Source organism: Vicugna pacos, chromosome 4 (assembly GCF_048564905.1).
Source record: "Vicugna pacos chromosome 4, VicPac4, whole genome shotgun sequence".
Taxonomy (NCBI): domain Eukaryota; kingdom Metazoa; phylum Chordata; class Mammalia; order Artiodactyla; family Camelidae; genus Vicugna; species Vicugna pacos.
The window spans coordinates 66,123,423-66,137,808 of NC_132990.1; the positions used below are offsets into that span (position 1 = coordinate 66,123,423).

Below are 14,386 nucleotides of genomic sequence, written 5' to 3' on the forward strand. Positions count from 1 at the left end.
GGTGCAGAAAAAACTGTGCCTGAGAAAAAAGGCTTTCAAATTGGAGTACATTTTCAAGCTTCATGGTCTGTGTCTCCTTTAGAAATCTCTGTCCATAATTCATAATCTAGTTCGGATTCTAAATAAAGTCCGCCTAGTACCTGGCACGTCATAGGTTTGTACGAAGTCAATCAGTTACACTCAGTGAACCCGGGCAGGGCACCAACTACGTGCAAAATACCATGTGTATGGCGGGGAGTGGACACGTAAGAGTCTCATGTCCTTAAGAAGCTCAAAGTCTGGCAGGACAGACAAGACATTTCTAGCTCATTGTAAACCCAAAACTCCAGTGCACAGAAGGAACACAGACTTCTCAGGTCTCTCTCAGGAAGCTTGAGTGAGGAGGTCATACCTTAAGCATAGTTTTGAAGTTCACATGGGATTTAGATAAACAGAAATATTTAAAAAAAACCCACATGGATGAAAGGGCAGGAGTAGAGTGAGCAAGAGCAGGATATGCAGTACGTTAAGGGAAGAGCTGAACAGGAGGGGAGGTGCGTGAAGAAGAGAGTGCGAGGGCGACAGAATGGAGCAAGTGGGGGGACCAGATATGGGGAGAGAGTTGGGTGTGTGAGACCCAGCTGAGGGGAATTTTATAGTTGTGATAGGTGGTGGGTGACACAACTCCTAAAGATTACTGCTCCCTGGTTCATGCCCCTGGGTAATCTCCTTCCCTTGAGTGGGGGCTGGACAGGACACCGTGACTTGCTTCTAATCCAAAGAATGTGAATGTGATAGAATGTTAGTTTGTGATTAGGTTACAAAATATGGCAACTTCGTTTTGTCCTCTTCCCCCAGTTTCTCTCTCTCTCTGTCTCTCTTTGCCTCTGTCTGTCTCTCTCTCTCTCTCTCTCTCTCTCTCTCTCTCTCTCTCTCTCTTGCTGCAACGTTGTAAGATCCTCTATTAAGAGATCCACCTGACAGATAACTGGATAAAGAAGTTGTAGTACATTTATACAATGGAATACTATACGGCCATAAAAAGAATAAAATAAAGCCATTTGCAGCAATATAGATGGACCTAGAGATCATCATTCTAAGTGAAGTAAGCCAGAAAGAGAAAGACTACATATGCTATCACTCATATGTGGAATTAAAAAAAAAAAGACACTATGAACTCATCTACAAAACAGAAACAAACTCGCAGACACAGTAAACACTCTAATGGTTACTGGGGAAAGAGGGTGGGAAGGGGTGAATTTGGGAGTTTGAGACTTACAAATTTTAGACATTATATATAAAGATAGATTTTAAAAAAGTTTCTTCTGTATAGCACAGTGAACTCTGTTCAATATCAATATATAATAACCTTTAATGAAAAAGAACATGAAAATGAATATATATATGTATATGCATGACTGGGACATTGTGCTGTACACCATATATTGAAACATTGTAACTGACTGCACTTCAATTAAAAAAGGAACAAACATCAGATCACAGGGGGAAAAAAAAGAGATCCACCTGAGACCTCCCAAGAGACTGGATTCTAACAGTAACCATGTGCATGAGCTGGGATGGGATGCAGCCCCTTCCCCATGGAGCCTTGAAATGACTGCAGCATGGCAAGAGCCACAGCCCGGTTCTCTACCCACAGAAACTTTGAGATAATAAATATTGTTGTATAAAGCCACTAACTTGTGGGGTAATTTGTTATTCAGCATTAGCGGACCCATAAAAGGCAATGAGATACATCAGATACTGCTAAGATAAGAGTGTTTCCTCATCAGCTTAGCCCTTATAATTTATAAAACGATATACACATGTAATTATGAAATTATATATGTATCTATATGCATGGAAACATACACATTTCAGTATAACAGACAAGTATATTATTGTGATATATTATGATATAGTATATATAGTCAAGGTGTATATATATATATACACCTTGAGTTACTATTCTTTTTCATGGGAATATGTCTACATTCCTCAGAACTAACGTGCATTTACACACAGAGAGGTTAAATAACAAGTCAAAAGTCACCCAGCTCAGTGGTAGAGCTGGGAGTAGGAAATCCTGATTCTTAATTCACTCTCTTAAAGTAGATCTCAAGAAGGAGAATATAAAAACCACAGTAAAACCAGTACTGATACAAAGGAATAACGCCACCCCTGCCATCCAATTATAAGCCCATGACTGAATTCCTTTTTCTTTCCTTTTCTTTCCTTCTTTTCTCTCTCTCTCTCTCTCTCTCTCTCTTTCAACAGCCTCCACATTCTTTCTGATGTTCACGAGCTATACACCCAGGGCCTGCCTTCTGTATTGCTTCCTTGAAAAAACTAAGGAGGAAGCCGATGCTGGGTTTCTGGCCCCTCCTCCACAGGGCGGATGCGAGGCCTGAGTGAGGGGTGCATGTGACCTCAGGAGCCTGGGGAAAGCTCAGTAATTGGGGGGTGTTATTATGAAGGGCTGAGTCTGCGGGCACCGCTTGTTCAGCACCACAGACAGCTCCTAATCCTAAGGAATTGTTCCGTCTTACTGAAAAAGAGTGGAAAGCTATTAAACTATGATGTGCTATTTGCAGCAGTCATTTTCGTCATAGAGGGATCAGACACGAGAATCCCTGACCCAGTATGGAGGAGGGGCTGGGGTGGGCAGGGGGTGGGTGGTTTCAAAAAATTCTCCTGTACAAGTTGAATCTTGAAGAGAGCATAGCATCTGGCCAAAGGTAAGGGAAGGATATTTCAGGAAGAATGAGCTCCATGTGCAAAAATGGAGGGAAAGGAGAGAGAATAAGAAAAATGCATGTGTGTGAAGCATTCATGTGTATGTATGCACCTGTGATACACAAATGGTAAGAGGTAAAGACAGACAGGTGGTTAGGGACCACACAATGAGGGGTCTTGTGCATCAAACTGTGTTATTAGATTTCTGTCTATAAACTCTGTTCTATTTTCTAACAACTCTATTGCGGTATAATTTCTGTACATAAACTACACATATTTCAGATGTACAATTTGATGAATTCTGAAAGATGTGTACATCAATGAAACCACCATCACAATCAAGATAGCTAACATTTCCATCACTCCCCAAGAGGTGTAAATTTCGAACTCTGAATAAACTCTGTTTTTAACGGCCAACAATCCAGACAAAAATGTTCTAAGAAGGAGTTGATGTGACTCTGTGACTATCACAGGGATGTTGTAATCGGCACAGGAGTCCACAATTTTATACTCTTTACCAAAATGCACTTAAGAAAAAGGTCTTCACTGCACGGAGAACTATTCAGAAGTAGATTCAAACAACATTAGACCTGAAAACAGTTGGTTTATGCTTCCAAAATCTGAGCACTTACCATTTTTCTAGATCTGACTATACAGCAGAAGACAAATTAGATAAAGTCCTGCTATCAGGGAACTTATATCTTTGGTGAGAGTGAACAGACAATAAAGTGACAAATGTGTAACACGTCAGAAGGAGAGAAGTGCTGCGAAGACAAATAAAGCAGAGAAAGGAGGTTGGAATGACTAGGGATAGAGTGAAGGGGTGGTTGTATATAGGTGGTCAAGAAAGGCCTTCCTAGTTTAATGAGGTTTAAGGAGAGACTTGAAGGAAATAAGGAAGAGACCATGTGGCTACATGGAGAAAGAATAATCTAGGAAGAAGGAATAGCAGGTGCAAAGGTCCTGAGGTAGGAACATGTTTGCCAGGTTTGGGGAGGATCAAGGACACAGGCCTAGAGAAGCAGATGAGCAGAAGAGATGACACGAAAGGAAGGGTAATAGGAAAAAATAACATCAAAACATGGGATGGGATTGGCACTGACCTCAAAAGGCCACTCTAGATTTAGTAAAGAGTTTTTATTTTTAAATTCTAAGTAATATGGAAAGTCAAAAGAAGGTTTTGAGCAACAAGACAATCTAATTTATGTTCTAAAAAAGGAGTAGGCAAGCTTTTTCTGTAAAGGGCCAGATAATAAATATTTTAGGCTTCGTAGCCATTAGGTACTCTGTTCTTACAGTGTGAGCAGTCAGGAACAATAAATAAATGAACGGGCATGGCTGTGTGCCAATAAAACTTTATTTACACAAGCAGGTTTCAGGCCCGATTTGGCCCACAGTGAGTGTGAGCCCTGTTCTAAAAGCATCACTGCGACTCCTTTCATAGAAGTCATCAAATCCACCCACTCCATTCATGGATGGGAGAACCGAATTTCAAAGACATTAATTGATTTGCCCAAGATCACACAGCAAATGACTGGCAGGGCTGAAATCAGAGCCCGGGGCTCGTGACTCCACATGCAGTGCTCTTTCCACTGCAACATGCCATCTTAAAAAAAAAGTAGAAAATAAAAGAGAAAAAGCCTTGTCACGTTGTCGAACTGCTCTGCTGGCCCCGGAACAATTTCATATAGGTTCTCAGTGAATTGAGCACAACATAAAATATATCTTGCCTCCTGAGCCCACAGAGCAAGCAAATTCCCCTGGGAGGAGAAAGCAGAGCTCACAATGGTACAGGATATGCTCATGCCCAATTAAGCATCCCAGTGGGGCGGGTGAACCAATTAGACTGAGATTCAAAAAAGATCCTGGATGGAAGGCATGGGGTGGCTGCAGCAAGGCCCACCCCACTGGGGGAGCGGAAGGTGGGAGGGCGAGTGATGACGGAGGCAGAGGATGCATGAGGCTGGAACCAGGGTCGCAGGATTGAAGATGAGGATAGAGAAAAAAGCATGAGCCCAAGGCTCTCATTTCAGAGTTAAGCACTGCCTTTATAGTAACCTTCCCTTGTCCTCTTTGCCAGCCCTCTGCTTTCCTAGACACACACACACACTCAGTGACACACTGAGAATGAGGCTGCACTGAAGGAGAAAAGACCAAGTCAGGCAGGAGCTCTGGCTCTGTGCCCTTGGGAAGGTGTGTGTTTCCTCTCTTGGGAAACGAGATGATTGTATTAGACAATCTTCAGCTCTGTATCTCCCAGCCTGGGCCAGGGAGATAGAAATCTTGGGTTAAAGCCTGACTCTGCCGCCAGTTAGCTGCAAATTCATGACGAGTTTGCTTACATGCCATACAGTGGAGAAGCCATCTAGGGGAAGCGTATCTACCCTAGACAGATGGGGTTAGGATTATATTAAATCATGGAGCACAGTCTCTAGACCATAATAACCCTCAATGAAATGTTAGTGTTACAGTTATTATCAATATTATCGTTGTTGTCATGGTGACAGGAGAGGCTCCAATGGGAAGTTGGGGGATAGTGGACGATGGATGGAAGGGGGAGGTGGGACAGGAGAGGAAGACCATCCTGTTCGTTTTAAAGTTATCAGTAGGTAGAATTTTGGGGGTGGGATTCGATTCCTGTGAAATACGTTATAAGTAGTGAGTGTGAATTGAACAAATGGATGGATCATTTATAAAGTCCCACCAAGTCTATTTCCTCATATAGGTGATGAAGACAAAAAAAAAAAAAAAGCATCACCCCCAATTGTGCTGAGAGTTAAATGAAATAATGGTTGGAAAACCTCTTTGTAAACTGCAACAGGGCATGGACAATTGTAAGCTGCTACTGGTATTTTTATTGTTCTTATTATCTGCTCAGGACACAGTTATAATATTTTTAGTCCTTAAAAAAAATCTCCCTTTTGTTTCCTCACGTGTAAAATGGGAGATGACAATTTCTACTTCTCAGGGTTGCGAGGAGAACACCTCCAGTAGCGCTGGGTCCTTAGTAAGTGCTGGATAAACATCAGTTTCCTCCACTGTTTTACAGGTAATTGAAATTACTAGTGACCTCTAAAGAAGTGAAGGGTCATTGTACTCTATACAAAGCATGTTCTTTTTTTCCCCTTGAATCTGATCTCATGGCAGAAATGGTTGGAGGTGGTCTTCAAAATACACCTACTGTATAGACTTATATAGAACAATGGGAAAAAAATAAAAAGAGGAAAATAAAGTAAAAGTGGGGTTAAAATTAGCATGCAAAATGAATTCTATAAAGTCCTGAACACTTGATAGAAGTGGACAGCAAATGTCACTGAGCTTCCTTACAGCCAAAGGAAAAAGGGAATCAGACAGACAAAAGAGCCATACAGTCAGAAAGACAATAGAGCAGTTTTTGTTCAAAGTTGTTGCAGACACAGATTTCCTGGATGCTATGACAAGATACAAACATCTCTCATAATTCTTCATAACGAGATGGGTGTAGTTGATCCTGGTGGGTTATGTCCTCAACGATCCACCAATGTTTCATTGGCTCATTGTTGCCTAATAAATATGATGAAACACCATTTGGTAAAGCAACACCGTGAGAGTCAAACATTACTGTCTAAACAAGAAGCTCTCTAGTGATCTGACTTAATCCAAGGATGCGTTTTCGAATATTTTATAGACATTGTATCCCCAATAAATGTTTGCCGAAAGCATAACTGATTCCTGTTACAGGATGTTTGCATGTGTTTATTCCTGGGTGGCTTATTCCATTGGTTGCATTTATTTGGAAGTGAAATAAAAATAAGCCTCTGAGTCTCTGGGGAGGGGCGAGGGGGAGGTCTGGGACCCCTTCCATGACTGTTAGCAGAAAATTATTCCCAGAGATGAACGAGGTGAATCATAGAGGAAGGGAGTGAGGACATGAAATCACTGAGCTGACAAAGAGAAAGAGAAAGAGGAGAGAGAACAGATCTGTTGCCTGCTGTTCCCAATCTCTCCCCACATGATCCCCAGCCAGCTCAGGGAAAGGTGAACCCAAGGGCACATGCGAAGTGGAAATGATGCATCTTAACAAGTCTGGTGTCCTCGACAAATCCCCTGCCTGCCTCCATGTCCCAGCACATAAGTGAGAAGGCGGCTGAGGACTCGCAGCGGCCACGTGGATCTCCAGGGTATTTTAGCCCCGGAAGGGTGAGGAGAGGAAAAGCAGAAAACAAACAAACCGACAAACAAAGCTGTCCCCGAAAACGTGACGGAGAATAGTGTTAACTTTAATTACAAGTAAAGATGTGGACTTAACTGTAGAGAAAATAATCCTTGCTCACAATCTGTATGTGAGTTTTTCTGTTTTCCTGCATATGTTCACTTAAGTGATGGCATTTTTTTTTTTTCTCCTGCCAATCTCAGTAGCGGTTCTGAAGGCTATTATGGAAATGAAGTTCAGAGAAATGGGGGCAGCTAATCCAGGGGAAGTGTCTTGAAATTGGGCTAAAAACAAAAACACAACAAGCTTGGAATGGTCCAGCTTTTGTAGCAATGCACCATCTCCGGAAAAGCCACTGGGATTCCTCCGGGAGCGCTGCTCCTGTGGGCAGGCGCCACCAGGGGGGTTACAGGAATTCATCCTGGGGAAAGCAGCGCAGAACCGGGTTGCTTTATTTTATTCTGCATAGCCGCAGTTTCCTGAGAGGCCCTCAGTCACCTGAGCTACCTCGGTGCCTTTCAGAATCCAAAACATCAGGAGATGGAAGAGCTTTTAGAACAACTGTCCAAGATTTACTGTCATTTTACAAATGAAGAAACTGAGACCCAGAGACAAAGTCACTTGCCCAAGGCTTCAGCACCGTGGATGGCCAGAGGGACTGAAATCTGGGTTCCTGATCTCAGGTTCAGCGTCCTCTATCCCGATCTACTGCCCCATCCAATTATCTCAGTTCTGTGGGATCTAGAGAACACTTGATCCTTTACAAAGCTCTGTCATCCTATACATCATCCTCCTGACAACTTGGAAGAGGCAGGGGATACTGCCATGCCCATCGCAAGTGGGGGAAACTGAGGTCCAGGGCGGTGAAGTTAACATGGCAAATCCATGCCAGGGCTGGGACAGAAATTCAGATTCCATGATTCTCTGCTGGGCTCTTCCCTGCTTCTCCCTGCTCCCTCCTCCTCTGCCTACTCCGGCATCCCCATGCCAGTGGAGAACCAGCATTAGTTCTCCCACAATGCCCTGCCAGGAGCACCTGCGAGGCTCTGCAGAAGAACAAAACATGGGATATCGAGAAAAAGCAAATGATCATCCACTGAGCGTCTGGAAAACGGACACAAAACAGATCTTTTCCTGAAAACATTTGGGCACTGAGAGAGAGGAGCTCAGAGTTTACAGTCAGAAAGACCTGGCTTTGAATCCCAGCATAAAGCCACTCATCAGCTGAGTGATCCTTTGCTGATTCCTCAGCCTCTCTGAGCTTCTTCATTAGTGCAGCAGGAGTCCTGGTACCTATCTTGTAGGGTTGCTGGAAGGATTAAGCATAATGAGTGCAATTAATCTGGCAGTAGTAGCTACTCAATAAATGTTAGCTATTTATCCTTTGGCAAGGCATTCTAAAAGGGGAGTTTGTCGCATAACACATAACTTTTAATGGGTATTTTAAATGATCTTAATATGCCCATGGGCTCCAGGGATTACACAAACTGCATATAAATAAAATATTTAAAATTCTGTTTACTCCATTTGTCTCTCTGCTTATTTCCAAAGCATCTATTGTGAAAGCATGACTCAGAACTAAATATAGATTAATAAAAGTTTGGAGCAGCAATTATTTTCCAATTATCATAAATCCCATTAAACATTGCAATTATATGAATTTTCTTTTTCAGATCACAAAATCTGAGAGCTCCAAGGGACTACAGAGAACGTCTTTGTACTGCCTTCAGTCTTTCCGTGGAAACACAGAAACTCTGAGAAGGGAGATAATTTTCCCAGGGACACACAGCTGTCAGCAGCAGAGCTGGTTTTAAAATCCAGATCTTGGACACCCAGACCTCTGATAATTTCCCTCCGCCACAGAGCATCTTCTCCAGCAAGTAATATTGCATTTAATTACCAATTTTTTTTTCTTGTTAAAACATTTTAGGATTAGTAAGCGTGGTCCCATCTCAGAGCCTCCCCCAAATCCACACTCCCAGCAAGGTTCTTCTTTTGCTTCCTTTTGTAGAAATCTTCCCTATCCCTACTTAAAAACTAGGTAAGAAACATCTTTTTCTTCAATCCGTTCAACACACATTCACTGACTTTCTGGTCTCCTACCGGGAATAGGGGATCTAAAACCATCCTTTGCTTAACTTAAATGCACCAAAGTCCTTAAGAATGATTTAACTCAGGGGCCGGCAAACTATGGCCCACAGACCAATTTTGTCCCTCTGTCTATTTTGTAAATAAAGTTTTATCAGAATGCAATCACACTCGTTTGTTTACACATTGTCCATGGCTGCTTCTGCTCTATAATGTCAGAGTGTAGTAGTTGTAACAGAAACCACAGGGGCCGCAAAGTATAAAATACATACTGTCTGGTCCTGCACAGAAAAAGTTTGCTGATTCTGATTTAATCCATTGAGCCAGCCAGTCCAATAATGTATTTTTAGGAAATAACAGAAAATGTCAGATCAAAGATTTATACATTGAGCTACTTAGAGATAGATCAGTAAATTCTGTGTTTTGTTTTTTTTTTTTTTTAAGATTCCTATGCCCTAAAAGTATTTTAAAACTACTGGACCAAAGGAAATTAGAAAACAAGGATATTTTCTATGCAGCCTGCTTGAAGCAGCTTGAAGCCGAAATAACAAAGTCATTATTTAAATGCAAATTAGAAGGAAATGATTTTTTTAAAAAAAAGCCCAGATCACACCTGAATTAAGAAAACAAACATGTTTCAAGTGGAATTTATGATGTGATGATTAAACAAGGTAATTGACTTAATATATACAATGATGAAAAATACCACCTGGGGGTCTCAGGCATTGTCAGAGGTGTGTGATCGCCTAAACGCCGTACAAAGAAGGAAAATACCACCAGTTTTCCTAGTTGGTGGACTGGGATAAGCTGTCATGCCATGAAAACCCGGCTTCTTGGCTAGAACTACGATGGTCAGGAAGATGTGACAGCAAGGTGACGTCTCACTCAATAAAGCAAGCTCTTTCTGGCTGTCAGAACCAATCAGGGTAGAACAGGCTGCCGGGGGATAGCAAGGAGACCCCTATCTGAAGGTATTGCAGCAAAGTTTGAATAACTGATTGACAGAGATGCTGAGAGAAGGGATTCAGGACCCACACAGAAAGTGATGCTGTGCTGTCTTTACCGACGAGGAGACCCTGTGCGTTTCAGGGGAGTACACAAGGAACTGTCTTCTGAGCGCCCAGCTGAGCCAGAGACATCTCACTGTAACCACTGCCAGGGATGCTGGTCTCACGTAGGCGCACGGACGAGTGAAAGTTACGGAAGACGTTACCTACTCACATTTTTCTAGCTCTGAGTTACTCGGAAACTACTCTGAAACACACTGAGAGATGTCAGCCCCCTGCTCTATCCCATGGCTACCCCCAGACTCTGAATTTTCATTCAACTTTTTTTTCTTCTAAAGTACATAAAAATGGTTCCTCTCCATCACATGATCCTTCAGTCCCTCTTTTTTGGTGTCCCCGCAAACAACTAGCACGTTATTTTCCTGGGCATGAGGCATTTGAATGGCCACATCCTACCAGCGTCACTGCCTAGCAACCATCCTTCTGCAAGCTCACTTGGGACTCTCCAGGAGAGCCCCGCCCCTTTCTCTCCTACAAAGATGCCTAAACCCGTGGACTCAGCCATGAGTGATATCCCTTTTCCAACTCTGGACATGCTTGATTTTTCAAATCCATATGCCTAAGTATAAATATATATTGACCACCTGATACGGGCCAGGTGCTTTTCATTAAGCACAAGCTCCCTGGACGGTGGTTACAATCACCCCCATCTTACAGATGGAGAAACTCAGATTCAAAAACACACCCAGGTTTAACACTCTCTCCATCACACTATGTGCACACCAGATGTGACTTAAGATTACATCCAATCCAAGATTCTGTCTAGCAAGCGAATTGCTTATTATGAACCTCAAGTCCATGCATTTATATGAACTGCTCTTAAACTATCTCAGATTTCTAACTTACCTCTTGCATTTTCAGCGAGACGCTGCCACCATTCTGGTCCCTGCAAAGGCTAACATTGGGTCTAGAAGAATGAGCACTGGCCTTCGAGCAAAGGCACCATAAATCTACCGTCTGCTCTACCCTCCGAAGCCGGACTACCTTTGATGAGTAATGATTCCTCTTTGGGTTTCCCTTGCCCTTTCTGTAAAATGGACAGCTGGATGGAATTAGTGGCCTTTGGACTTTTGTTTAGACAGGAAACATCGGATTCATTAATTCATTTTTTGAATAAGTGTTTGTTTGTTTGCTTTAGGGCACTGACCAGGGTTCTGTCTCTCCTTTAGGTGCTAGGACTCCAGGCGTGAACAACATAGACCAAGAACTTGTGTTGTTCTGGGGAAATCACAAATGATAATTTTCCAATAAATATGGTGCAAAATGGGTAAGTTCGTTATAAGGAGACCTCAGCAGGAAGGCCACTTCTACAGGAAACATTCCCCCTCTCCCCCAGCTGCCCAGCCAGCTCTGGTCCCCCCACCCCTGAACCCACGTGGCAACCATGGACCTGTGTGATGACTACTGTCACTCCCCTCTGCTGGGCAGAGACCTACATGGGGTGGGGATTCTATTTATTTTGCTTTATTACAATCCTGGAAGTTATAAAGTGCCCAATAAATAATTCTTCCATAAATCAGGGCAGTACAAGTTTATGAATAGATTTTTGTCTCCTTTCCAGCATTTAAGAATCTCGTGTTTTAGGCACCCTCCACAATCAGATTGTTTCACTGCCAATGCTCAGCCGCTGGAGTCTGGCAAGTTACCTCAGGACTCTGTTTCCAAACTGCCCAAGTCTTCAGTGACTTCCTGTTTCTATTTATGACTGCACCCTGTTCCACGCGTACGTAGGCAGAGGTGGCAATTTAAGCCTCAGAAGTGAGGAATTTTGGAATTAATCCTTAACACCTTTGTGCTTTCCATCTTTCCCTTTTCTGAGCAGTCGTGCATCTAATAAGTCCAGAGATCTGCAGGAAAGGACTCTTACGGGATTAAATAAAATGAGGTTCTCAGCCAAGACACGTGGAGGTGCAGATGCCGCCCACCTGACTCCCCAGCTTCCACCTTGACAACCCTACAATTCTTGCTCAAGATCACAGCCGGAATTATCTTCTCAAAGTGTGGGTTGGCTCATGCCACCACCTCCGCCGTGTCGGGAAGGCATCGATGAGCCCTCACTGTCTATAAAATAAAGAGGAAACTCTGTGAATTCTTATTCAAGATTCCTCGTGACCAGAGTCAGTCCCCAGATCCCATCCCCTTCCTCTATTACCTTATCCTTGCTCTAGTCAAATGGAACTGCTCTGTGGACCCATTCAGAACTCACATCATGCACCTTCTTCACCTTTTCCTTACATTCTTAAGAACATTCCAGAGACCAGCCATGACCTAAAACATAGCCCAGACCTCTTCATTCTGAGCGGAATGCCTTCCATGACCAGCCCTGCCTACTTTATTCACGTGTCCTCCGGATCCCTAATGTGCCCCCTGGTCCCACCAGGTACAGAGTTTTATTTTTCATTAAACCCCATCAAGTGTAAAACCCACTCTTACCTCCAGGTTCTCCTACCTTCATGTACTGTGTGCTGCTGGAAAAATGATTTCCTGTTTTTTACTGGATTCCTCGTTACCAGTAGCTGGCCCTTTGCATTTCCCAATCAGAGTCGCTACTACCCTGTACTGCGGCTGCCCGTTCATGTCTTTCTGTCCCTGCTACGTGATGCGTTCTGCCTGAGAATGACAACAACACAGCTTCTCCAGGGGACTCTTAGCACTTAGCTCAAGGCTTGGCACTAGTGGGTTCTGAAACAGCCAAGAAACAGTGACCACCACGTTAGGTGACTTCACGAATTCTCACCTCTTCATTCGCTCAACCATTATTTTTTGAGCATCTACCATGTTCAAGGTAGTTCACAACAGAGGAGAATGAGCAGTGAAAAGGACAGGCAAACTGTCACGCTCATCTTCTGGTAAGAGCCAGGCAATAAGCCAAGCAATGCACGTGCAGTGAAATGCCAGACGGTGGTAAGTCTTGCGGGAGCATGAAACAAGGTAAGAAGACAGAAAATGACATGGGTAGAGAGGGGTCATTTCTACACGGGGGCGGTGGAAACTTCCCTTATGAAAGGAAATAGGACCAGAGACCTAAAGGAGGTAGAGGAGACCTGGATTTCTTTCAGGCGAAGGGAAAAGCAACTGCCACATGTTCAAGGCTGAGGGTGAGCTCAGAGTATTTGAAAAATGACAAGAAGGCCAGTTTGGAGAAGGAGGCAGCGGTGGCAGGGGCCACGTATCGTAGGTCTTAGCGGACCACGATGATGACTTTGGATTTTGTTTTACGCGTAACAAAAAGCCACTGGAGGAGTCTCGGGAGGATGACAGGATTTGAGTTAGGTTTCAGAAATATCACTCTGGCTGCTTTGTGGAGAGGAGCTGAAGCTGGGGAGAGGACCCAGGTGGAAGTAGGGGTATCGCCAGGTGGCCACAGCAATGGTCCGGGAGGAAACCGATGGAGGCCTGGATGAGACTCAAGATAGTACTAACCCTGGAGATGTATTCTGTAAGTAAAATCTGCATGTGCTGGTATGGGGTGTGAAAAGAAGAGACGAGCCATGGATGCTTTGGGTTCGGAGAACCAATAACTGGGTCAACAGTGATGTCATTAGACAAAAATGGAAACATTGGAGGGGGGAGGGTACAGCTCAGTGGTAGAGCACGTGCTTAGCATGCACAAGATCCTGGGTTCAATCTCCAGTGCCTCCATTTAAATGAATAAATAAATAGACCTAATTGCTTCCCCTACAACAAAGTAATTAAAAAAAAATAGACACATTGGTAGAGGAGCACACTGGAAAAGAGAAACCAAGAATTCTGACTTTGCTGTGGCACATTCAAGACGGCTATTTACTGGCTGGGTATATGAGTCTGCGTTCAGGGAGCGGTCTGGGCTGGGAATTTAAATGTGAATTGTCAGGACAGATTCTATAAAGCCAGGTGAGCGAATAAGAACAGATGAGGTCATCAAGACATGGGCCAAGGACTGAGACCCCGAGTGCTCCAATATCTAGAGACTGGAAAAAGAAAGATCCAGCAAAGGCACTGAGAAGGTGAGTAAGGGAGCCAGGAGGATGCATGAGACAGAAGCTGAGTAAACACTTTGATGTAATTAACTTCAGATGGACCGTTCTACCTCTGGTCACGTGAACCAGCCTCTGCTCACCCCTCCAACCTCGTCTTCCACCGTTCTTCTCCCATGAAGTCCGCCACTACCCTCTGTTTCCTTCTGTCCTCAGACAGGCCTGCATACTCTGGTCCTCAGTACTTTTATGGCCTGCAGGGGGCACACTCCTCTCAGATCTCCCCATGCCACCCCAGCTCATTCAAAGCTCAATGCCACTGGCTCAGAGAGGCAATCCCTTACCACCAAAGCTAAACTAGCCCCCATCCC

At 43.7% G+C, this 14,386-nt stretch overlaps 1 protein-coding gene and 1 long non-coding RNA gene across 3 annotated transcripts in view; one reads left to right on the top strand and one right to left on the bottom strand.

Moving 5' to 3' along the window:
- BRINP1 (BMP/retinoic acid inducible neural specific 1) overlaps positions 1-14,386 on the bottom strand; it is a 158,863-nt gene that overhangs the window by 61,237 nt on the left and 83,240 nt on the right. The gene's annotated exons all lie outside the window — the stretch shown is intronic.
- On the top strand, positions 2,630-12,104 carry LOC140696147 (uncharacterized). 2 transcript variants are annotated; one of them, XR_012072231.1, is made up of 5 exons: positions 2,630-2,714; positions 8,578-8,784; positions 10,921-11,052; positions 11,229-11,326; positions 11,882-12,104. It is a non-coding gene; the product is annotated as an uncharacterized lncRNA (long non-coding RNA). The 2 variants fall into 2 exon arrangements; XR_012072232.1 differs by lacking the exons at positions 2,630-2,714; positions 8,578-8,784 and adding an exon at positions 9,443-9,663.